The sequence below is a fragment of the Ovis canadensis genome, chromosome 23, assembly GCF_042477335.2.
Source record: "Ovis canadensis isolate MfBH-ARS-UI-01 breed Bighorn chromosome 23, ARS-UI_OviCan_v2, whole genome shotgun sequence".
NCBI lineage: Eukaryota > Metazoa > Chordata > Mammalia > Artiodactyla > Bovidae > Ovis > Ovis canadensis.
In genome coordinates this window covers 55,747,272-55,773,499 of record NC_091267.1, presented here as the reverse complement: position 1 = coordinate 55,773,499, position 26,228 = coordinate 55,747,272, and positions in this window count along the sequence as shown.

Genomic DNA, 26,228 nt, shown 5'->3' with positions numbered 1-26,228 from the left:
CCCAATCCCGCTAATGTCCCGGCCTGGGAACTTGACTAAGAAGACGGGCATCCGGGAGCCTTCAGAGGTCGGGAAAGTGGTTTCTGCCCAAAAGGATACACACACAAAACAGCGAGGCCAACCTTTATCCAATGGCGGGTGGGGGATGGGGGGACGGAGAGGAGGGGCTGAAGCTGAAGTCAGAATCTTCTCCCAGAAAACCAGTCCCATCTGCCTTATTTTTTCCACCTTCTGAGTTGAAAGCTATCAAACAGGAGAATCGCCTGAGTTCCTTCCATCAGTATATTTTGTCTTTTATCATGGATTTGTATTTACAGTTCACAGAAATAGACTGGCTTCTATTTTCAGCAAAGATGAGAGAGCATAGTTTGAAGAAGGGACTATTCCACACAAATATGAGTGAAATGCCTTAAGTCCAAGTGGTCCAAAATGCTTTATGTGTAGAACAAACACAGAGATGAAATGTGCACTTGATCATCTCAGAATTCAGAAGGGAAGGGTGTTCCAACACCTGAATAAATCTGAAATGAAAACCCACATCAGAGAAGAATGGACAGGCTTTTTTTGGACGATTGAAAAGAAGCAACCAAGCCTTGAACCCTTGAGCCCCTCAACGTGTAAGGAGGAGAAATGGGGGAGAACAGGGTGGCACTCTGGGGGTATTGGGAAGGTCAGCTCTTCCTCAGGAAAACTGCACAGTTCAGAGACAAGTGGGAAATTTCAAGGAAAAAAAGCGCCCCCTCCCCACTCTCTGTCTCAATGCAATAACCCTAAAAGTCCCGGCAGGACACAAACCACATGTTGCTGTGGATAAATGTTAAGAAGCATCTGAGGGTGAAGGTTTAATTACACTTGGCAGAGCTGCACCCCTCACTCTCCAGACAGGAAATCCCCAACGATTAAGTGCACTCGACCTCAACGGGCCTGACGTGGCCTTTCAGGACAGTGGGGCCAAGCACGCTCCATTCATTTCAGGGTAACAGGAGAGCCTTAACCCAAAGGCTTTGTGACGTGGTTCCTGGACATCGGAGGCCAGGTGAGCGCCACTCCCACACCCTCAGGGGCACTAAATAAAAGAATTAAATCTGTTCCAGGCCAAGCCCCCTTGGGCCTCTGCCTGGGAGTGTTTAAGGCAACTTGTTAATGAGATGAACTGAGCCAAGCTTTCTCCCGATGATCTGAGATGGCCTCTGTTCTCTGAGCAGGGTGGAGGGGATGTGAGTCCAGTCCCAGGTAGAGTTGAAGAAACCAGAACATGCCTTCTTTTTAGCACCTGCTTCCTGTAGAGGACACAGCATGTCCTGCACGCCTTTGAAAGTGAAAGTAAAAGTGTTAGCTGCTCAGTTGTATCCAACTCGTTGGAGACCCCATAGACTATAGCCTGCCAGGCTCCTCTGTCCATGGAATTCTCTAGACATGGATACTGAAGTAGGTTGCCATTTCCTTCTCCAGGGGGATCTTCCCGACCCAGGGATCGAGCCTGGCCTGGGTCTGCTGCCTTGCAGGCAGATTCTTTACCATCTGAGCCACTGGGGAAGCCCACTTAAAGGAACACTTCTTTAAGGCTTGTTAAATATCAAAACACAGTTTGTGACTAAAACCCATATGAGTTGTTAGATGCCATCTGGCTCCCCCTCCTCGAGAATCGCTGAAGTAGAATTTTAGCCCTTTTTTGTTAATGGTTTTCACTCCATCTGTTTTCAACGTGTGTTCACCTATCCTAGACCCACTTATTCATCATCAGTATTTACTGAGGACCGGCCCACGAAGCTATGTACTAAGTATTAGGGAGACAAAGTGGAATAAACTATGGTCCTTGCCCTGGAGAAGGATAATAGATGGCTGTAACTGCCGCAGTTCCGTGTCTGAGGGAGAGTCAGGGGCCCACTTGTCCCACAGGGAGGGGGTGGGCTGTCAGGGAAGATGTCCCCTCTCTCCAACTCCCATCCAAACCCTCTTACCAACTGTTCATTCAGATGAAGATAAAAATCACCAAGGTTCTCTAAATCGTTGAATCTTAAACATCTTAACTCTTCAGTCCAGTTTCATGATGCAGAAAATTGAGGGCGGTTAAGACCACTTGTTCTGGGTCACGGTTGCTCATAAGAAGGACGAGAGAGCTGGGTGCAAACACCTACCAGCTTGAGTGCTTATCCGTCCACCTGTGGGAGGCAGGGGTAGGTGGGGGCACAAAGTGATCAGGCCGAGAGAAAGACCCTCTGGACCCATAAAAGCACAGGGATCATGCCTCACTGTGGAGGAAACAACAGATTTACCTGCAGGAAAGGAGGTCCAAAAACAACTACAAAGTGAGGGGAATACGCGACACATTTATGCAGCAAAGGTGCAAAAAGAACAATGGTTTCTCTCATCTTCCTGCCCCGTGCCACGTTTCCTGGGAGGGAGCCTGGCACTAATTCCTGAGTCTGTCTACACTCAGGTTGGAAACCAGGCTCGGTCCTGGTGAGACACACATGCATTTCCAACAGAGCAAGGATGCAGATTCACTGTTTCTCCCAGAAAATACTCTAAAGAGAGGAAAAATGGTCTTGGGGGCCTGCATAAATGGAGAAAATGACTCTCCTTTATCCTTACAATGAACATTTGAGTTGTTTCCTATTGTGGCTACTTCAAACAAAGCTGCAGAAAACAGCCACATCCTGGACACACGATTCTCTTGAGTCGCTTGGCTCAGGAGTGGAAAGGCTGATCTGGACCAGAAAGAGGGTGTATGTGCCCAGCGTGCACCCCTAGGCACCTCGGGTTCCATCTCCCATGGGATGGAGTCTCCAGTGTGTCATACAGAAAGCTTATAACACATGGCCGTACCTGCTGGTGTACATATACATCCATATTTATATCATACATATATATAACGTGTATACATACATGTGGAGAATCAAACCATCGTTTCCTCTGTTCACTAGAAAATGTTTTATTAGTGATGGCAAAAGGCATTTTCAATTCTGAATTAAACATACTTGTTTCCTAGAAAACTCTCAGAGGCTCTGACATGAGTCTGTTGCTGGTGATTCATTTGTTCCTGGTTGGCTTTTAGTTCCTGAGTTTGCTCATTCAACTATTGATGAAAAACAAATGTCTTGGCTTTCTTAATTAAGTCTTCATTTATGAAAGCCCATCCAGGTGGTTTCAATATAGACACCGGGTAAAGAAGACCCTCTGTGACCCTGCAAACTGACATCCAAGATTCACAGGCCTGATGGTGAATACAAAGGTGGTGGGTGGGGCCCCTTGATGAGGCCTCCTCCCCGGGTGCAAAGTTGTTTTCAGTGTTTTAGGTGTTCTTTTTGTATTTTCTTTTATTTATTAAGTTAGTTAATTCCCTGACCAGGGATCACACCCATGACCCCTGCAGTGGAAGCTTGGAGCCCTAACCAGTGGGCCACCAGGGAAGTCCTTCTCTCTAAGGTGGTGAGATGGGAAAGAGATGGAGAGGTTGAGGTCTGGCCCAGGACTAGTCCCGCCTTCCTTCATCTGAGTCTGGGAAGATCTGACACGCAGTGCCAAGTCCAGCTCCCTCCTCCCTCAGAGCGGCGTTTAATTGTGTCTGAAGGTCTGCAAAGAACTGGAATCCAGGGCAACCCTGCTGAAAAAGAAGCACAGAGCATCAGAGATGATGGACCGGAGAATAAACCGCGGCTCTGATGATATGTGGAAACTGTTTATTGGTTCCATACCCAGCATTGTCAGGGCTCCATCAGGTGAGTAATGAAAGAAGACAGACACGTCACCCAGAGAGAACTGATGCACAAAGCAGTCCAAGTGTCTCCCACCACCTTGCCCCCACACTGGTATTCTCTTCCATAGGCCTTAATTAATCAAATTAAAAGAGTATGTGTTTTGCAGAAAGAGACTCACAAACTTAGAAAATGAACTTATGGTTGCCTGGGGGAAGGGATAGTTAGGGGGTTGGGGAAAGGCAAGTACACACTGCTATGTTTAAAATGGATCACCAACAAGGACCTACTATATAGTACAGGGAACTCTGCTCAATGTTATGTGGCAGCCTGGATGGGAGGGGAGTTTGGGGGAGAATGGATCCATGTATACATATGACTGAGTCCCTTCACTGTTCACCTGAAACTATCAGCTATACCCCAATACAAAATAAAAAGGTTAAAGTTAAAAAAAAAAGTATGAGTTTTGTTTCTCTGCTGAACTAAGTGAAATGATTGCTGACATGATTATAGTTCCCAAAAGGTTTCTCATAGCAGACCTTTCCATACCAATATACATGAAAGGAAATCTGGTCGGTTTGTTTTTAAAATGTGTGTATGCCCTCAATGAATGCTGCTTACTTATTACAATTTTTGTTTCCAAAGAAAGCGTAGGGCCCTAGATGAGAAGAGACAGCAGAGTAAGAGCAGAAAAGTGATTGTACGGCCTCCTGGGCTCACAACAGGACCATCGCTTCTCAGCGAAGCCAGTTCATAGTCCCAAGAATCAGTCAGTTGGGTCAGTCTTCTTAACAGGCCCATCAGTGGTTTGTGACAGTTTGAAATAATAGGAATAACAATAACAAAGCCCTTGCAATTCTAATCCACTGGTTGAGGTATCAATCTCTACACTTTGCTGTCAATATTGGAATCTGCCTTCCCCTCTTCCCCCGTGGGCGACATCGCCCCGACAAAGACGCAGAACGACCAGCACCAAACACTTGGAGCCCTTCATTTAGAAAAGACAATGTGGGTGAGGATCCTCCAGGGCACTCGTGCTTTCCAGAGCCACTGCATCTGGTCACATCAATGGCAAACATGTAGGAAGCACCACTGTGCACGGTGGACCCCGGCGCTGGAAGCCAGCCCGTGCCTTAGGCTGTAGTCGTGCAGACAGACACGAGGGGACCCAGCCACACGGAGGCTGGAGTAAGTGTAGGGCTTGTCCAGGGGAGGCCAAGCTAGTTCTATAGGAGACTATTGGACCATGACAAACCAGGCTATAGGTTTCTGTTCTTAAGCCTCTACATTTAAGACTGGTTGAGCAACCAGCTGGAAACCTCAGGGAAAGCCCTCTGGTCCCACTCAGGCAGAGTTAATCTCAGGGTCTCCCTTCCTGGAACTTTGTTCTTTTCGTTAAGCAAAGCCCTAAAGCATCGTGTAACAGGAAGTGGGCTGTCAGCTTGTCTGCCCCATTCCCATCTCACAGAACCAAACTCCTGCATGGGCTGCAAAGCCTCTGGGTGTGACATGAACGAGGCAATGAACAAGGGGCTGTCTGCTTCCTCAGTGTTTCTCTCTGAGCGCAAGTGTGGAAGGAGTGTCTTTAAACCGGAGCCTTCCCCTCCATCCCTGCCCCACTCCCCACCTAGAAGCTCAGAGGCTCATCTGATCGTTATAACTCTTGGTTTCCTAGTGATAATTTACTACACTAGAGGAAGGCCCTGGGAGCTCTTTTATAAATTCTGGTGGCTTAATTGACAGGTGGAACATGTCAGGATGCTACTTCGACACCCAATGGGAAACAAACAGAATATGTGCATCAAACAGAAGCTTGAAATAAATGTTTGAATAGATTATGAACATAGATTGCTCTAAAACTGCTTACAGTACCCAAGATGAGGTCCAGGGAATCCTTTGAGGAATTAGCTTTTTGAGTTTTTTCTAAACATCTCAATGTTCCCTTTTCCTTTCATTGAGGCATTAGTTTCCCACCTTTAGTTTAAGATTTAAAAGCCCTGGTGGTCCTGCTTCTTTCCGTGTGTACAGAACAAACAGTGAGTCATTGTGGGGCTGGCGTGTCCAGGCAAAATCTGAAGACAGATCAGGTAGGGGTTTGAGTGTGTGTGTATGTGTGTGTGTGTGTCTGTGTGTATTTGTGGGCCAATTCAGACAATTAACATTCTTTCTCCTGCTATAGAAAATGAATATTACTTACATCTTGAAACATTTTCTTCCCAGAAAAGCCAAAGAAAAAGAAAAGAAACACTTTGTTAAAGACTGTTAGTGTCGTGTTTAGGGTGGTGCAAATTATCTTTTTTCACTTCATTCTTTGGAGAATATAATTAATAAAATTGAGATTATTGCAGTAAAGAATGTATCCCTCTGATTTCTCCTACTATTTGAACTACATAAAATAATCCATAGTTCAGGGCTTTGTGGTTCCTGTTGCATTTGTTTCTTAATAAGAGTATTATTTTGCTAATATTTTGACTTACTTGTTTCTGTAGACACTGGTTCATCTTTGCCCACTGGTTTGTGTGATCCATTTAAGTAACACTTATGATGACAAGGATAATGTTGATAAATGTAAGAGCCAGGCAAAGTACTGAGGGCCTTTCACATGGTGTCACACCTGAAGATAACAAGGGTCTCACATGGGTTTTATTTTTCTCCATTTACAGGTGGGGAACAACATTTCTGAGAAGATGAATGACTTTCTCGAAGTCACCTAAAAAGCAGAGTTCCATCCTGGAGCTACGATTTCCCTCACTTCCTCTAGTGCCTAAGAAAATTCATCCACATTCCATGGTTTCAGCCTCTATAGAAATATGCTGGTGACTTCAGCCCGGATAGCTCTGCAAACTTCAGACACACATATCCAACAGCAGCCAACTGGATATCTCCTCCTGCTCACTGCAAAGATTTGGGTTCATCACCAATACTACTTGTTTTTCTGTGTTCTCTGTATAGCTGACTTCTCCACCTTAAGCCCAGAGAGAAAGACTGTCAGATTTAAAAAAATGTATACATGGACTATAGCCTGCCAGTTTCCTCTGTCCGTGGGACTCTCCAGGCAAGAATACTGGAGTGGGGCCCATACCCGCTACCTTCTCCACGGGATCTTCCCTTCTCAGGGATCAAACCCACGTCTGACTCATGTCTCCTGCATTGGCAAGTAGGTTCTTTACCACTAGCACCACCTGGGAAGCCCATACATTTATAAGTTTGTGTCAAATATTGCATGGGACATCCTGATACTGAAAGCAGCCATTCCTTATTTACCTGAAATGCAGGTGTCACTGGGTGTCTGTCTGTCTGTCTGACCAACGGTCCCACCAAAGGGCCAGCCTCAAATCCCCTCAACCTCACATCTGCGGCATCCATCACCTCCTGCTTCTCGAAAACACCTCCTCTCCGCTGTCTTCCCTCTACAGCTGCTGCCCCAGCTCAGGCCTCACCATCTCCAGTGTGGGAGAGTGTTTCCAGCTTGTTCTTTCTGTTTCTCACACCACTGGTTCAAACGAAGGAACAGCGTGGCAGAGCCAAGACCTCAACCTAGTCTGTTCCCCCATAGCTTGGGGCATCCTCATACCACACAGTGAAAGGCATTTTACCTTCTGATGAGTCGGAGTCCCTTTCTGTCACCAAATGGAGAGCAAGCACGGCTCACTTCCAGAATGATGGTCCTGGAGCCGGCCCCCAAGCTCATCAGGCCCCTGCTACCTCCACACCCATGGGTGCTCTGCTCTCAGCCTGTGCCCTGCTCTCAGGTCTACCTACAGACATCCCAGGCACCCTTCAACATTAAGCCAAAATACTGTTGTCGTGGCGAAGACTCTGAGGTGTCCGCACCCCCAAAAGCCCCCCACCTCCACTCTCTGGTCCAGAGTGTTCTGTATGGTTTTGGGACCGAGACTGTTGAAGGTCAGTCTCCCCGCTGCACTAGAACCTATCCACGGGTCTTGCGCAGCTTGTTCACAACTCGGGTGCCTCACAGGTTTTGTTAAAGGAATTTTATACTTTCTGACCCTTTGAACAACTGGTCAGATCACTCCTTTCCCTGCACTGTTAAATGACTAAGAATCAACGCACTTTGATCTCTGCTTTTTTTTTTTTTTCTTTTCTTACTTTAAGTAAGCAGTTTTCACTGTTTGGTCTTTACCTCCCAGTGAAAGTCATAAGAACATCCTAAAAAGAAGCCTCTGTCACTCTTTCCACCATTGGCCACCTGCCCACCTGTCACCAGTTGACATTGGACTGGATGAAGCTGGGAGAACAGACTCTGTCTGCACCACGGGATCCCCAGTGCTCAGCCATGGTTGTCCACACCGACACTCGGAAAAGCACGAGGGAGGAGGGAGCCAGGAAGGAGGCTTGCACACACCCCTGTCTGTCTTTGATGTGCGGTCTTGGCTCTGCTCCATCCCCACCCAGGCTGGCGGGAGCGCAGCTGGTCACCACGTGCAGCAGGCAGCGTGGGGTTGAGGGGGCGCCTCCCCTGAGCCAAGTGTAGATCCCACCAAGGAGTGGAAAATCCACCTCCTCCACTAACGGGGGGATGGGAGGTGGCCCTGGCATCCCCCACCCCCACCCCGCCACTCCCAGTAAACTGGAAATTCTGGATTTGAATCCTCCATCCTCCATCCACCCATTAGCAGCAGTGACACTGAGCGAGTTCCCCCTTCTCCTGGGGGAGCTGCACCACCAGGTCAGTCCCTGGGGCTCGAGGGCTGCTGTGAGAACAGAGGACTGAACCACATAGAGAATCCTCGCAAGAAAATCCCACAGCACCCACGAAGCTAGCTGCCCGCTGGCTCCCAGCTCTACCCACGGGGACGCAGAAAACAACATGCAATTCACTCACAAGGGCCTCGTCCACGTCAGGGCGCCTGCAAGCTGCTTCCTGCTCAGTGAATGACATCTGTCCCCTTGGCATCTGAGAGCCCAGCACCTGAGGACGGAAAGGCCCCAAGAATGGAGAGGCCCCTGAAGAGGTCTGGGGAGTGGACCCTCAGGGAGCTTGGCTGCTGCTCCCCACCCTGCTTGTCTGTCCAGACCAACAGCGGGACTCTCACCCATGATCCCCAACATCAAACGGTCCCTCCAGCCTTTGCACTAAGTGGCTTCAGGAGCCCAGCTGTTTCTGGAAAAGAACCTTGTTGCCCCTCTTTTCCAGGTTTTGACTCCCTGGTGGTTGTCTAGGAGACACACCAGGTGGGGGTGGTGGGCACAGGGATGCTCGGGTCGGGGGGTGGGGGAGAGCAGAGTGAGCAGACACAGCCCCATCCTGCATCCCCCACCTCTCGCACCCAGGTTGCCTATCTGACAGCTGCCGCCAGAGTACTGGACACACTGGTCCTTCGCTAAACCTCGGGGTCTCAGGAGAGAGAGAAGAATGCAGGCCTCTCAGCACAGGACACTCTTGCTAATCTTTAGGCCTAATCCACTGAGAGCCTGGCTTTCAAGTCCCATTTATGGCAATGCAGAGGCCAGGACAGAGGCAAATAAGCCCCCTACTTGAGGGGCTCAGCCTCACTGGCCAGGGCCGACCCCTCCAGGCACATCTGTGGCACTGCCTGTCCTGTTGGGATGTGTGCTCTGTCCTTGGGAACACAGTGAGGGAGCTGTGATCCTGAGAGTTGGGGTCCTCCCGCTTTCCCTCCAGCAGTGGAACAGGGGCTGCTGACCACCGCGGCTCCATCACAGACAGCTCAGAGGCCCTGCAACAGAAGAAAATATTGAGTCTATTGGGGCCTCTGGTCCTTTTCCACCTATGAGTGCAGCCAAGAGTCTCTCAGGCCAATGGGGGTGAAAGGGCAGAAAACTCATAAGTTCCCCCAGACTCCCACCCGCTAAAAACAAGCCGACGGCCCTAGGCTCAGAGTTTCAGCCAGATGTTCATTCAGACACAGAAGGCAAACAATACCCTGCACACAGCCCTTCCGGACAGGCCCAGAGCCGGTCTCCCTGTGGCCAGACAGCGCCAAAAAAGTGGATTGATAAATAAATAAAAGGAAAATAAACCTGCAGAGTCATTATTTCCAAAGACATAATAGAACACAGACAACAGAGACATTAACTCACAGGGAAGAGAAATAGATATTTAAGTCATTTCCTCTTGGTCCCACCTGACTTTAAAACCGCTCTCCACTTTAAGAACTCAAGTAGTTTTAAGAAAACGTAATTAATATTTCAGACACTTTAAGTGAACAGAGGGCTTGCCTTCTCTTCTAAGGATGTGGGAGTTGGCATCAACACTTCTTTTCCCAATTTCCCTTGCAAAAATAAAATGTGCTCACAAGTGTGCGTGTGTCTCTGTATGTGTGTATATGTGTGTGTGTCTGTGTGTGTGCATGTGTGTCTGTATAGGTGTGTGCATGTGTGTCTTGTGTGTGTGTGTGTATGTGAGCAGCTGTGTATCTTTTCTCCTACCACAAAGTCTGTAAGTTGCTCGGTCTCTTGAACTGAAGCGGAAACTCTGACGATTCACCAATCAGCTACTTGTTTTTGGAAGAATTCACTGTCATGGCCACATCCCAACACACGTGTGGACTGATGATTCAGTGTCCCCAAAACCCCACTGACACTTCACATTTTTAGGAACATGTGGACAGCAGAACTTCCTGAGGACCGTCGAAACTCCCCAGCAGAAGAAAGAGCCATTGAAACTGAACATGGAGGCTTGTTTATAAACAGGAGGCCCTGAGCCCCAGACCGTTCCTGCTGGCCTGTCTCCTCCGCCCGGCACCTGCCTCGAGAAGCATATGTGGCGGCATTTATGGCTGGTGAGGGACCGCCCCCAAGGTCCAGGTGAGGAACAGACACAAGCAAACACCCACTGGCCCAACTCTTGGCCGGCTGGTGTCCTTTCATGAGAGTTCATTGCTCTCTGGGGGGATTAAAGCATTTCGTATAAATCCTGTTTATGTTTTCCCAGGAGTGTGTTTAAAGCGCTCAGACACAAGTCCGTGTGCCTGGACTCCTAATCTCACCGCAGAGATAAAAGGAACGTTTTCTTTTGAAGTAAGCAGCAGCAGCTCTGTGAGCCTGCCGGGTCTCCTGGAAGGGCTGGCGGAGCACAGGGTGGGGACCTGGAGGAGGAACCAGGTCAGGAAGGCCTTCCCCTGCTTCAACCACCCTAGGGTCTGACACCCTCTGCGGGGTTTCTGGGGGCTCTGAGTCAGGCCAGGACCCATGGGGGACACCCAGGGCTGGACCCTCCCGAAACCTGCCCAGGCCAGCCAGGAACCTTGTGTCCTCCACAAGCACCCCATCCTGGGCACCCAAGGCTCAAATCCTGATGCTGGATTAAATGTGCATCAAGATATAAGTTGAGGGCTGTTCTATGAATCATTTGGTGGGGCAGGTTTTGGCCATACCATGCAGCTTTCAGGATCCTTGTTCCCCACAGGGATCAAACCTGGGCCCTTGACAGTGAAAGCACAGTCTTAACCACTTGCACCACCAGGGAAGTCCCTTATGTATCATTTTGATGCAAGGATTGAGTGACTCAAATGCCCCAGTAGAGGCCTGCTCTGTGGAGGGGCAGCCTGGACAAGACAGCTACAAAGGCTTTGCTCCCTGGAAGGTCCTCATGGGTTCCAGAACTTTCCAAGCCCAAAGGTCCCACCTGAATGATGAGTCTGCCCATTCTGTGTAGTGGCGGCTATGCCTGGGATATACTGATTAGAAAGATATGTGCTGACTGTCAGAACAGAAAGCTGCCACGAACTCAGTAATGTTCAGCTGGGTTTGCATGTATCAATCACAGCAGTATCAACATGTATTTGAGAAAAAGTCTGAGAAATACCATTTGTCCTGCCCCCAAGTGGAAGAAATGGATTTAAGAGCCACGTTCCAGCATTCAAGGGACGACCTGCTCTCACCGTTCACATCCATCACATCCGGGGTGTCAGCATCAGAGAACTGCCTCCATGAGACAGCCAGATTGCGACCCTCTGAGACAGAAACACCTTAGATGTGAGTTACATTTCAGACGATATTCTGAGCGCTTTGCTCTTCCTGACATGAGTTTTTGTCCTGCCAGAGATTAATATGAGAAAGTGCACATTTGTTTGCTTTTTCAAATACAAAAGATACTCCTAATGTGTTTCCATTAGGAACTGGACACCGGCCAGGTGAGATGACCGAGGTGTTACCATGACTCCTCCCATAAGAATGAACATTCATAAGTGGGGACAAGCACAGGCCATAATGGGACCAGAACAGACCTGGCATGTCACACAGGAAATGGTGGCAGATTTAGCCAAACAGCCAAACACCACTAATGGTGTCTGGCTGGTTTTCTCAGTGATGACTGAGCCGGGAACTGCCCGGTAATGTGATCAGTGATCGCAGCCAGGGGCCAGGTCCAGGGAAGCCCTGCAGCCACGGCGACCCGTGCCCAGATCTAGAGGGATCTTGCCTGGCTGATTTGCATCACAACCAGGAAAATCTGAAAATCTGTTGCCACAGACAGAGGAAAACTCTCCTGTAGATGCCCCTGTCGACTCAGGACGAGAAAAGGCTTTCCTGTGTAAGGTGACCGGGTGGAACTGGGGGCCTAGGAGGAGCGACCGTTCTGCAAACACGGACGTGTGGAGGGTGGTTGGGGCCTGGGGACCAGCTGCTTCCATTCTGCATCTAAGCGCCTGGAGCGGCTAGGCCTGAGGAGTTCTTGTCCCTGCCAGCCTCATATGGCGGGGGCGGGGGGGGGAGGCCTCTCCTGATATAAGGTCAGTGCTTGGATCTGCGGTGAGGGCTTACTTGGTGTCCCCTGCAGGGTAGTGCTGATGTCTGAAAGCATGAAGTTTCAAAATTGGGACTGTACTGGTGTGTGGGGTGGGAGTGGGGGGTTGCTGTAGGCTTGGTGGCCTAAGAGCAGAAGGTGACAGTGAAGGGGGAGAGAAGGGGGACCAAGATCCCTGAAGTGGGAGGGAGGAGCGTTCTGGTCCTCACTCACCTCGGGGTTACCTTAACGACCATGCAGATGCATCCTCCAGGGTGGCCCTGCAGGGACCCTGCGGGCGTTGACCTGGGAACTGTGGAGGAAGCGGGCCTGGTGAGGTGATGCAGGGAGAGCAAAGGACACTCCCAGTAGCTGTGAAGGACCAGGGGTGAGAGGTGCCAACCCCACTCTGGGACCTGGGGCCAGCCTGGGATGACGGCCACTCCAGGAGAAGCAGATCAAGCCCCATGGAGAGGGGGCCAAGTATCCAAACTCTGAGAAATCTACTTTAAATCTCCCACGACTTGTTGGGAGCCTGAGCTCTGTTTCCCAGCACCAGCGGTGGCCAACAGTCAGGCACGTGCCAAACACTTCACTTGTGTAGCCCTGCCCTACAGGCTCTTTATTTCACAGATGAGGAAATAGAGGCCGGGAAAGTCATGTAACTTGCTCAAGGTCATGAGGCTCTGAGAGACGGACCACAGGTCCAGTGGGGGAGCTGCAGGTCCTATGTCCTTCCTCACTGGAAAATACCAATAGTTCCCTGATTCTCAGATTCAGATGTAATGCCAGGTCTGAACTTCAGCTCAGATCACCTCAAATTCTGAACCTGGCTCTGAGCCTTCAGGAAGTGGAGAAGCCTGCAGCAAGTTGAAGGTGTTTTGAGGCTACACGATGGGGCTACACCAGACAGACACAAACCAGGAGCTGTACAATGTTGGGAACTCCCTGGGAGTCCGGTGGTTGGGACTTAGTACTTTCACTGCCAAGGGCCTGGGTTCTATCCCTGGTCAGGGAACTAAGATCCTGCAGGCTGCAAGGTGCCGCTGGGGGAAAAAAAAAAAAAGTTGTCAACTGTCCTACTGGGAGGGTGTAACCACCAAGCCAGAATGAAAAGAATCATCAGTGAAGGACACAGAACCGAAAGAAAATTCATGAGAATAGGAGTTTTTCCTAATCTAGGAAACCTTGTATGTTTGTGTATACTTTTCCAAAGGCAGGTTATGGAAAGCTCGTTAGCTGAGTCACGTAGCATGGAACCAAACAAAAAGTCCACAAGCACTGGGCGCCATCTCTCTCACTCTGGACAAAATGACCTAACTGTCCCTTCACCTCCCATTGTGAGGAGTCTCCTCATTTTTCCGCACAGAACTCTTCAGTCAGTTCATCATCCTTTCCTCCCTTTTGGGTTCATACAAAGTATGAGGCTGGAATGCTCCAGCCTAGAAAATCCAAACACTCGTTGGACTGAGTTATCCTGAAGTCTTTCTATTTTCTGGCAATACAGGGAGAAGCAATTTTTTAAAAACCCAAAGCATGTGTGAAAACAATCTCATGAAAATATCCTTAATGGTACATAGCAAACTTGGGGGGGGGAGGGGAAGGAAAATGCTCTACGCCAATTTTGAAAATAATGTAGTTGGAATAGAACTCAAGGCATCCGGCGAAAGCTGCAGGAGCCAAAGTCCATTATTTCAGAAATACTGTTTCTCTGTGGCTTCCCAGTCCCATGCAGCTGGTTATTCAGATTCTGGGGACAGATGGCTCTGAGAAGAAATACCCTGCTTATGATACGAGGGGCTTTGCTGACTGGCCATCAGCTACACCACTGAGGCTGAGTCCCTGGGGGCATGCGGCCCTCACACATGCTCCCCCTCCTTCCTGCTCCCCTCTGGCATGGAGTCTCAGAGCACATGGGGCCATGGTTTAGTAGAGAAGGAAAATTCAGAATCAATTACGGGAGCCAGCCTTGGGTATCTGCTGTCTGTCCATCTTGGGGGAGTCACTGAAAGGCAGCATCCTCTCTGGAAGACAAGCACGGTGCCAGCACCACCACATGTGGCCTCCCCGAGTCTTGCCAGAGACGGCTTCCCCGTCCACCCAGTCTTCCCAGTGTCCACAGGAACATTCCAACCACTATATGTGTGTTAAATATTAGTCACTCAGTCGTGTCCAGCTCTTTGCAACCCCATGGATGGTAGCCCACCAGGTTTTCCTCCGTCCACGGGATTCTCCAGGCAAGAATACTGGAGTGAGTTGCCATGCCCTTCTCCAGGGGCTCTTCCCAACCCAGAGGTCGAACTCAAGTCTCCTGCATTGCAGGCAGACTCTTTACCATCTGAGCCACCAGAGAAGCTCCCAACCACCATGGGAATTAGTCAGACATCAAGTGGCCAAGGGTCGCTTGGAGACGCTGGCTCTGTCTCTCACTGCAGGCGTCTCCCACAGGGCCCAGCTGTGCCAGTGTTTGTCCTTCCCAGGGTAACCTTCGTTACCAGCACAATGCGCTTTCTGGGGCGCCTTCCTGGTCCCTGCCTGATGGGTGATGCCTGGCCCCTGCTCCTCAGGATGTCCTCTGACCCCACCCATCACCTGGGACCTGCTGTCCCTCCAGGCCCAGCCAAGGTCCCTCCATCCCTCTGAGGCCACCCAGCTCAGGGTGATGACGACAGACAAGCCCATGGTGCTTCTGCCTCCAGCCTGAAATTCACAAAGCACAGAAACACAAAGGTTTCCAAGCTCATTTGGCAGCAAAACCTGCCCTGAGTGGCCATGAAGCTATTTGCAGTCTCTGTGTCTCCTCCTTAGTATGGTACACGCCACGTGCACATCATCTCCTTTCTGAAATATGAGGAGTTCAGAATTCTGAGATGCACCTTGCCCTGGGGCTTTCATCAGGGAGCCTAGACCCATGTGAAGGGCACTCACGTGGCTATAGCTGGTGCCGGGCGAGACAAAGAGCATAGTGACACAAAGCAAGTGGTTCGGCCATTTGATTCCTAGGGCTTTGGCTTTACTTGGTTGATTCGGGGAAGGCACTGAAGATTTCTGAGCCACAGAAAAGCAGAATCTTAGGGACGGGGGAGCCTGGTGGGCTGCCGTCTATGGGGTCGCACAGAGTTGGACACGACTGAAGCGACTTAGCAGCAGCAGCAACACGCCTGGGATTGCTCTGCTCTGAAGTACCTCCTATGACTAGGAGGAGGCGCTGCTCAGCAGGGTGCTGACCACCCAGGGGCCCTGCCCTTAGGCATGTTCCTAGGACAGGGCTCAGGGCCAGGAAGCAACAGAAATTGCACCTGCCAATCCCAGGGGTGGAGGCGTGGAGGGGCACGTGGAGGCAGAGTGGGCAGAAGGCTGAGCCCAATGGCCAGACCAGGGCCTGAGAGCAGGGCCGGCTCAGGAACAAGTGCCTGGACCCAGGGTGGCAGGCCGTCATGGCCCTCTCTGGTCTCTGGGTACACTGGGTGAATGTGGGGCACACTTGCCTGCCTCCCATGCTTCTGGCTCCCTGTGCTGTGTTCAGGCAGACAACATCCCAGAAGAAGAAACACCCGAGAGTTGGGCTTCTGAGGCCTGTGCTTGGCTGAGACCCGAAGCTGCCCAGTGTCCGGCTCAGGAGCAGCTTCAGGGCTCCCAGGGGCTGGCCCTGACCCCAGCTGGTACTCACCTCGGCCTGCACGCAGCATGGCTGTAGGGGCTAAGGGGCAGTGAGCAGGGCACACACGGGCCTGGCACCAGCTCTCATCCTGCAAACAAGCAAACTCCAGGGTGACCTCACTCCTGCAAGGACCCTGCAAGGGCAAGGACAGGGCCTGGGAGCTAGAGAGACTAGAGTAAGTGTTAGCTTCCAAGGGCAGCCAGGAAGCAGAGGGAATGGAGAGTCCCATTCCATCCATCAGTGCCCAGAAGTCGGAGCTAGGCCAGCAGCATGGAATTGTTGGTAGCCTGAGGAGCCAGACCTGAGAACCCAGAGTCCATGACAATGGTTCTCAAAATTGTCCCAGGATCTGTGTGGACCCTTAAAACCGGGAAGGCTGGAGTTAGCAGAGGTCAGTTGGCCCCCATCTCAAGAGCAGGCAAAGGCAGAGTCCACACATGAAGCAGGGCCCTGGGCTCGTCCTCATTGTTGTGTCTCCCAGATTTACACTTTTCAAACACTTCAGAAGAAAAAAATGCCCAGAAAAGTCAATGGTGCCGAGTTAGTGACTACCACCAATGCCCTCAGAACTGATGCTGCAGTTAAAGCTCCAATACTTTGGCCACTTGATGTGAAGCGCCAACTCACTGGAAAAGACTCTGATGCTGGGGAAGATTGCAGGCAAGAGGAGACAGGGATGACAGAGGATGAGACGGTTGGATGGCATCACCGACTCAGTGGACATGAGTTTGAGCAAACTCCGGGAGACGGTGAAGGACAGGGAAGCCTGGCCTGCTGCAATCCATGTTGTCACAAAGAGCTGAACACGACTTGCAACTGAATAACAACAATAGTTGCCCTTGACATGGATCCCAGACTGGTCCTCTTCAGGTTTCTGTTATGTCTTCAAAAGCCCAATCTTCCTGCTCATCTAAGATATTAAAAAAAAAAAAATACACCCAAAGAACATTCTTTCAAGTGCACTGCCACTACAGCGAGATGATTATTACCCTGGCGATTAATTACTGTTATGGCTCCTGGTGGCATGAGCTCTGCCTTTTCCCGGGTGCCGTCCAACACCACACCCACCAGCTGCAAGATGTCCACCCCTGATCTGAGCAGAAGACACTAGAGCAGCAGGTGTGAGAGGCGCTGAGCGTGTTGAGAACAGGTGAGGATAAAGGGCAGGGGGCAGGCTCCACCCTGGCTAGATTGGGGTGCCTTCTGCCCATGGACTCTGAATGAGCATGCACATGCGTGCTAAGTCACTTCCCCCTATATAAGGAAAGCAGCCCTATATAAGGACCCTTTGGGATCCCATAGACTGTAACCCACCAGATTCCTCCATCCATGGGATTCTCCAGACAGGAATACTGGAGTGGTCTGCCCTTCCCTTCTCCAGGGGATCTTCCCAACCCGGGGATGAAACCCAGGTCTCCTGGGTTCTCAGGCAGATTCTTTACTGCCTGAGCCACCAGGGAAGCATAAGTGCCCTTCAGTTCAGTTCAATTCAGTCGCTCAGTCGTGTCCCACTCTTTGCGACCCCATGAATCGCAACACGCCAGGCCCCCCTGTCCATCACCGATTCCCGGAGTTCACTCAGACTCACGTCCATCGAGTCAATGATGCCATCCAGCCATCTCATCCTCGGTCATCCCCTTCTCCTCCTGCCCCCAATCCCTCCCAGCATCAGAATCTTTTCCAATGAGTCAACTCTTTGCATGAGGTGGCCAAAGTACTGGAGTTTCAGCTTTAGCATCATTCCTTCCAAAGAAATCCCAGGGCTGATCTCCTTTAGAATGGACTGGTTGGATCTCCTTGCATCCAAGGGACTCTCAAGAGTCTTCTCCAACACCACAGTTCAAAGCATCAATTCTTCAGCGCTCAGCCTTCTTCATAGTCCAACTCTCACATCCATACATGACCACAGGAAAAACCATAGCCTTGACTAGATGGACCTTAGTCGGCAAAGTAATGTCTCTGCTTTTGAATACGCTATCTAGGTTGGTCATAACTTTTCTCCCAAGGAGTAAGCGTCTTTTAATTTCATGGCTGCAGTCACCATCTGCACTGATTTTGGAGCCCAAAAAAATAAAGCCTGACACTGTTTCCACTGTTTCCCCATCTATTTCCCATGAAGTGATGGGACCGTACATATCCTTTAATAAAATCCACACCCACAGGGAACCAGTGACAGAGATCTAGCTGGAGCCAGAAGACAGCAGGAGCTACCGCTGCTGCTGCTGCTAAGTCACTTCAGTCATGTCCGACTCTCTGCAACCCATGAACTGGAGCCCACCAAGCTCCTCTGTCCATGGGATTTTCCAGACAGGAATACTAGAGTGGGTTGCCATTTCCTCACCAGGGAATCTTCCCCACCCAGGGATTGAACCTGCATCTCTTGAAGTCTCCTGCGTTGGCAGGTGGGTTCTTCATCACTAGTGCCACCTGGGAAGCCCAGCCAGTAGGTGACCCCTCTCTAATTTCAATAAACATACCTGTTCTCTGGGGTGGGCGGGGCTGGGTGCGATGGGCGGGGCCAGCAGGCAGGTGGGCTCCCTGCCTCTCTGGCCTGCGTGGAGCCCAGCCCCTTGGCATCAGCCACCCAGCACGGACCCTGGGGGCTGTGTGCGGGGCGCTAGGGCAGCAGGAGAGCCCCAGACATCACTTCCCCAGCAGTAAATTCCGTAATTACAGGTCACCGAGTGGGCGCCCCTTTGAAGTAGGGGACTTTCTTGATGTTTCTGCAGCGGATACAATTTGGCTGAGATATCAAATGTAGATAGCAAAAATTTAATTAACAAATCAAAGCCTTTATCTGGAGTTTTCAGAACTGTGGCCAACAGTTTTCTTGATCTCCAGAGCGCCTGTCAGGGCTGAGAAGAAAGCAGCGCCTTTGTAGTACAGAAAACGTCCAGCTTCTCCTGAAGATTACCCTCGCAGATAAGGCTCCTCTCAACTGCCTGCCATTGAGAAGAGGTCCTGAGGCCCCTCTGCAGAGGGGCTGCATTTCTGCTTGCCTTCTGACTCCTGGCTCTGAATAACCCCCTGTCTCAGAGCACAGGGTGTCCTCTCAACAAGCCAGGCTGGGGATGGCTGGTCTCCCATGGACAAAATGCACTGGACTGAAAGTGGAGTCATACTTTGTGCTGTGGACTCAGCCTCAGGAGCCGCAGAGACAAGGCACAGGTGAAGTAAGATGGATGGACCACAGGTAATGATCTGCTTCTGCATCAGCCTTTCAACATGTTCATGAGGGAAACAGCCAACGCTGCCGTCCACCAAGGGTACAGATGGAGACACTGAGACCCTGGGTAGGCAGAGAGTACCCAGACAGAGCTCCTGTAAATAAACCAAGATTCAAGGCAATGTGTAATTAAAACACAGAAGTCAACTGTGTGGGAGTATATGCTATATATGTACCTACATACACATAGTAAAATTATCAAGGTAGAATCTCTCGAGTGTGATCAAAGGTGTTTCTCCCCCTCCCTGCAGTTTTTGTGTTTTGCTCTAGCTTTCAGGTTTTCTAAAATAAATGCGTACATTTATAATAACAAATTATTACAGCAGTTAATTGAGCTCCCGAAGGCAGAGAGAGGGCCCCAGTGGCTGGTGCCCAGCACAGATCAGCCTTGGTTTCCAGGTGATTGAACTGGATGGGGTTGAACCAGATGGAGTGAAGGAAGGAAAGAGCTTGTCCCGGACTGCACACAGAGGCTATGAGGAGGGTCTGAAAGGGGAAGCAGGGAGCCCTCTCTTGGACTACCTGTAAAGACACGCAGAGGCTGACCAGAGGACACTTAGGCCTTTCCCCCTGCTGTCACTCCCTTTTCCCTTGTCCAAGGGAGGAGCATGACCTGTAGAGTCCTGGCTCTCGTCCTCTGTTCCATCAGCTATCCGATCGCTCACGCCAGCCCTGTGTTTGGAGAAGGGGGAATGGGAAGGAAGCTGAGGAGGAGAGAGGGGGCCTTGGATCTGGAGCAGTGTCAGCAGTGTTCATTTATTCAGTAGCTTCCATAGCGAGTGCATCTCACAGGCTGCGTCTAATTGAGCCACAGCTTGGACCAGATTGGATGGGAGACAGGAGACACGGGCAGGCTGTGGAGGAGAGGTGGGAGCCGAGGAAGTTAAAATGGCCCATCAGCAAGCAGCACAGCTCAAGGACTTTTATTACCGTGTGGCAGTAGGTGCCTCTCCAGGTCTGGGGACGAATCAGCCAAGCTGCCATCCTGGACAGCATGTCCTTGAAGTCAAGGGCCTGACGGTGCTGAGCCCACTGTCTGAAGCCACCAGGGGAGCTTCACCTGGAAAAGTCGGAGGCTGCTGCCCAATGGGGTCCCCTCCAGCCTCCATGCTGGAACTCCATCCCAGTCCTCCACCATCCATCCCCCAAGAAGGTTTCTGTTTCACTCACCAGAATGTTCTGTTTCTGCCCATAAATATCATCGAAGATGCATTTGACAATTAAAGCTCTTTATTAGTGTCAAAGTTTCTCTTCTAGGTAATCATCATTTTGGAAAAACAAATGAAAATGCCTGCAATACTCTGAAGATGGGTGCAAGTCATCAGAAAAACCACAAGATGCCATCTTTCTAAAGGTGTCATCAGAAAAACCATAAGAAGATGCCATCCACTTTAAAGCATCACAGAGTTTTCAACCATGCTTGCTCATCCCATGGTTGAAAGAGAAAGAACTTTTAAGGGTTTCAAAAAGCAGTGACATCACAGCCTTTCATTTATTTTTACAATTCCCTGGGTCTACAGTGTGTTAAACGTGTATTAAACATGAGAGGCTTCTCCTGGCCAGCATGTTTTTCATGAGCCTGCCTCGCTGGACACTTGCTTAGGAACCAGCTGTGAGGGGAGCAGCATGGGGCCAGGTCTGTAGGCTTCTTCTTGAGCTGCTCTCCACTAAGCATGTACTCACTTCAGTGAGAATTTAACGAATATGATCTGGGAAGAAAGAAGCTGGCATTTAGGCTACACACCCTGAAGGGAGATAGCCAAAATCTCATGGGTCCCTGCTAATTTGTTCATGTGATTAATGAACCAATCAATACTAATTAACTGTAGTTACTGAAGAATTGATGCTTTTGAACTGTGGTGTTGGAGAAGACTCTTGAGAGTCCCTTGAACTGCAAGCAGATCCAACCAGTCCATTCTAAAGGAGATCAGCCCTGGGATTTCTTTGGAAGGAATGATGCTAAAGCTGAAATTCCAGTACTTTGGCCACCTCATGTGAAGAGTTGACTCATTGGAAAAGACTTTGATGCTGGGAGGGATTTGGGGCAGGAGGAGAAGGGGACGACAGAGGATGAGATGGCTGGATGGCATCACTGACTTGATGGACGTGAGTCTGAGTGAACTCCGGGAGCTGGTGATGGACAGGGGGGCCTGGCGTGCTGCGATTCATGGGGACGCAAAGAGTCGGACATGACTGAGCAACTGAACTGAACTGACTGACTGTTTTGGGGGCACCTACTCTGTGGCCAGCATTGTGCTGAACTCCTGTTGCATCCTCAGAGCACCCCTGAGAAGTAGAAACCATCACTCCACCCCAACCCCCCAAGAAATGATAATGAACAGACCAGGAGTTGACTCCCGGTCTCTTTTATCACAGGCCTTCCCTCGTGGCTCAGAGAGTAAAGAATCTGCCTGCAATGCAAGAGACCCAGGTTTGACCCCTGGGTCGGAAAGATCCCGTGAAGAAGGGAATGGCTACCCTCTCCTGTATTCTTGCCTGGAGAATCCCAGAGACAGAGGAACTTGGTAGGTTACAGTTCATGGAGTCGCAAAGAATCAGACACAACTGAGTAGCTAACACTTTTTCTTTTAGCTTACTCCTTGGAAGAGACGCTACGACAAACATAGACAGCAGTATTAAAAAGCAGAGACAGCATTTTGCCAACAAAAGTCCATGTAAGTCAGAGCTATGACAGGTCATGTATGGATGTGAGTTGGACCATAAAGAAGACTGAGAGCTGAAGAACTGATGCTTCCAACTGTGGTGCTCAGAAAGACTCTTGAGAGTCCCTCGGACTACAAGGAGATCAAACCAGTCAATCCTTAAGGAAATCAACCCTTAATAATCATTGGAATGACTGAGGCTGAAGCTGAAGCGCCAGTACTCTGGCCACCTGGTGGGAAGAGCCAACTCATTGGAAAAGACCCTGATTCTGGGAAAGATTGAAGGCAGGAGAAGGGGGAGACAGAGGATGAGATGGTTGGATGGCATCACTGACTCGATGGACATGAGTTTAAGCAAGCTCTGGGAGTTGCTGACAGACAGGGAAGCCTGACGTGCTGCAGTCCATTGGGTCGCAAAGAGTTGGACACGACTGAGCAACTTAGCTTACATTCATGATCTCCTCGGGTGGAGGCAGGCACTCCGTTCCTGGGGGAGCTGGTTTTATGTTTCTTGGGAATGTGGCCCTGAAATGAGCTCTGTTTCCCAGATCAATACTTTATGAGGCTGAAATCTGCAGATGAAAGGGGTTGGCGAGGCTGTGATACTGCCTGCCAGGAAATCTGTGAAAACTATTTTCATCTTTGCTAAGAGGTAAAGTATTTGTGCCTTTAATAAGCATGGTGACTGAGACATGAGTGTGCTTATAAATAGCTGCACCAGAAATGTGCTCACACACCTCTTAAATAAGAGGAATGTGAGGCCTTCCAAGCACCTCTTGGATCCCCCAGCCCACAGTGGGTGGAGTCAGAGCTGCCACCATGAACCTCTGGACAGTCTGCCTCTTCCGTAGCCGCAAGGCCTCACTAGGGGAGCCCCCGCCCTTCTTCTGTCATGACCACCCTCTCCCACCGCCCCCATGACAGCCGTGGTTATTTCAGACAGGCAGCAGCAGTGGCTCACACACACAGAGCTGTGGGTTTCCCACCACAGGTCAGCTGCACCAGGGGTCTCAGGGCAGGGGGCAGGCATCACATGGAGCTGACCTCATAGCAGCAGGAGCACAGCCTGTCCATGCAAGACTCCCCCAGGGTCTTCTGAGCACCCCTGTTTCAATCACAGCATCAACACATCTCCAAACGTGACTGTCCAGTAACCGGTTAGGATAAAGCCATCATCCGACAGTCATCACTCAAGCACTCAGTTTGGGGAGCTCAGATTACAGGGACTATGAAACCAAAGTAAGACCTGAAAGACCCGGGACACATTCCCCACCAAGCTCCCCTCTTTACTGCAGAGTTAACAGCAATGGGAGACAAAACGTGTGTTGGCACCAGAAGCAGTTGTGCGACCAGATGCTCTGTGCTCAGCGCCGCAGACCAAGGCAGGGATGACACGGACAGCCCTAAAGACAGAGGGAGCTGAGGCCAGGAGAGGAGCTGGGACGGCAAATAAACACCATTCACCAAGAATACAGAGATGTCTCAGCTTCTCTGGGAGACGGCAGAGTCCCAGGGCACTTCTGGATGCATTTTGGCATTCGGTGTCTGCTGCAAGCATGTGCTCACACTGTCCCTCGGGGAGAGGCTGGAGTGAACATAATAAAGCAACCCTCCATTGGCCCTCGTCCACACCCAGAAATTAATCCTGTGATTCTTCATACACAGTGGAGTACAGTGAGGAGGTGACATTAAGTCACCCCAAACCAAGTCACACATCTGTTTCCTGTATGCACAGCAGCCCAGACTCTCCCATAAACAAATCCACACTTGACCCACGTGGCGATGGACTGTAGTTCAGACGTGGACCCAGAGAATCTTCTGTGCGAGATTTTGATTGAAGATGTTTAGTGAACATTTTCCATGTATATAGGAGGCATACGTCCTAAACCACAAGTGGATTATGAAGAGTTTAATTATCTTATGTTTTAAATGTTGTAAGGTATGATTATGCATCATTCCTACAGGTTCCTACAGTTTGTTCTAGCATCTCCCCAGTTTCAGAGCGTCCCCTAAGGTCACCAGGGAGGGACCCTGGCTTGGACTGTGTGAACAATGAGGCAGGCTATGGGCCTCCAACAGCTAGGCTGGAACAGAACAAGGCAGTCCTTTCCTCCACCCTCTCAGGTGGTTGCAAAAACCTCACAGGTAAGGCTCAATTCTGCTGCTCTGGGACAGTGAAAAGCTGAGTCATCATCAGCCATGGCCAATACCGCCCCAGGCCACCCAGCTGGGTCAGCTTTGTTTCGCTCCTCAGACAAGCACTTCACTTCTTTTAGTAGCAGGAAGTTTCCATCACGATCGACAGTAGTCTCTCTCAGAACAAACTGATGATGAGGGAAGCCCAGGCTTAGTTCTTGGTTGCGGTGGTTTCTGCACAGGGCCCACACTTTCTCAAGTTCCGTCTCTCCTCCAGATCGGCCTCCCCATGACCAGGGCTAGATTTCTGAGAAAGGCTGGACACAAGTCATTTGTGAGCCATAGTTGTCAGGAACAGCAGTACCTCAAAATACAGAAATAGCTCAGAACCCTGGACACAGGACTCAGGCAGGCATGGCGAGTCTCACCTGCTTGCGTGCTTAGCTTGCCTTTACGTAACAGAGATATAGAAAAGTAAGTTGGAACATTCCTGGTGGTCCAGTGGTTAAGACTCCACCTACCAGCACGGGCAGTGCAGGTTCAAACCCTGGCCAGGGAACTAGATCCCACACGCCTCAGGGCCAAAACCAAAACTTAAAACAGAAGCAATATTGTAACAAAGTCAGTAAAGACTTTAAAAATGGTCAAAAAAAAAAAACTTTAACAATAAATAAATATATGTGAGAATAGGACCATAAAGAAGGCTGAAGGCCAAAGAATAGATGCTTTCAAACTGGTGCTGGAGAAGACTCTCCAGAATCCCTTGAACTGCAAGGAGATCAAACCAGTCTATCCTAAAGGAAATCAACCCTGAATATTCATTGGAAGGACCCATGCTGAAGCTAAAGCTCCAATACTTTGGCCACTTGATATGAATAGCCGACTCATTGGAAAAGACCCTGATGCTGGGAAAGATTGAAGGCAGGAGAAGGAGGGGACGACAGAGGATGAGATGGTTGGATTGCATCACTGACTCAGTGGACATGAGTTTGAGCAAACTCTGAGAGATGGTGAAGGACAGAGAAGCCTGGCCTGCTGCAGTCAATGGGGTCACAAAGAGCTGGACATGACTTAGCAACTGAACAACAACAGATAAATATATAAAGGCAAGTTAAATATATTAATATATTTAAATCTTCTAATTTACATTATTCTTGTCTCAATGTTTGAGTAGTCAACTACTCAGAGCAATGAATATTTGGCTTCTATTCACTGAGGTGATTAAATCTAAACTTTATCATTTGAATTTTAGTTAAAACTTACAGACTATTCTTTCCTTAACAGAGGAACATCATTAGTTTTTCTTACACTTAACTACAAGTTAGAGTCAGAAAGAAATTTTCCTTCCATGGAGAACTGAGAATTGGAAGGGATCAAGGAAAAGGAGGATTTTTGTGTGCACATCAGAGAAAAGATTTCCTAACATAAAAAGCACTGATCTGTGAGAGATGAACGTTGGTGGCTTGATCTGTCTGTTTCCAAAGGAAAGGAAAAAATGGTGGTCAGGACTTTGGTCCAAGAGTTCCTCACATCAACCACCAGCTGTTCCTCTGCCCAGGACTTGGGGAAAAAAAAAAAAAACACACAGCAATGATATGGTGATAAATAGTGTTTACTGAGCACTTACCATCTGCCAGGCACTCCAGGGAGATCCTCTTTTATTTTAATTTCTGCTGGAAAAAATTACAGAAGATTCTGCAATGGGCAGAAGAAACTACTGGTCATCGTTCCCATGGAATGCCCCCAGTGCCTCTTGGGCTGCTTGTCTTTGACTGGACAGGGCATGCTAGGGAGCTGACGGTCAGCCTGTGGAAAGCGGGCTTCAGCCCAGAAGCATGTGGAGCTCCATAACATCCAAAAAGTGACTTTTCTTTTTACCACATTGATCACAATAAAGTAGGGGTCCCCAACCTCTCAGATCTAATGCCTGATGATGTGACATGGAGCTGACTTAATAATAATAGAAATAAAGTACACAATAAATGTAATGCACTTGAATCATCCCCCCTCAACTCCCAGTCCATGGAAAAATTGTCTTCCATGAAACTGGTCTGTGGTGCCAAAAAGGTTGGGGACAACTGAAATAAAGGATGTGCTATAGAGACGGAGTTTGACGTCCTCAGCACTCTTCAGT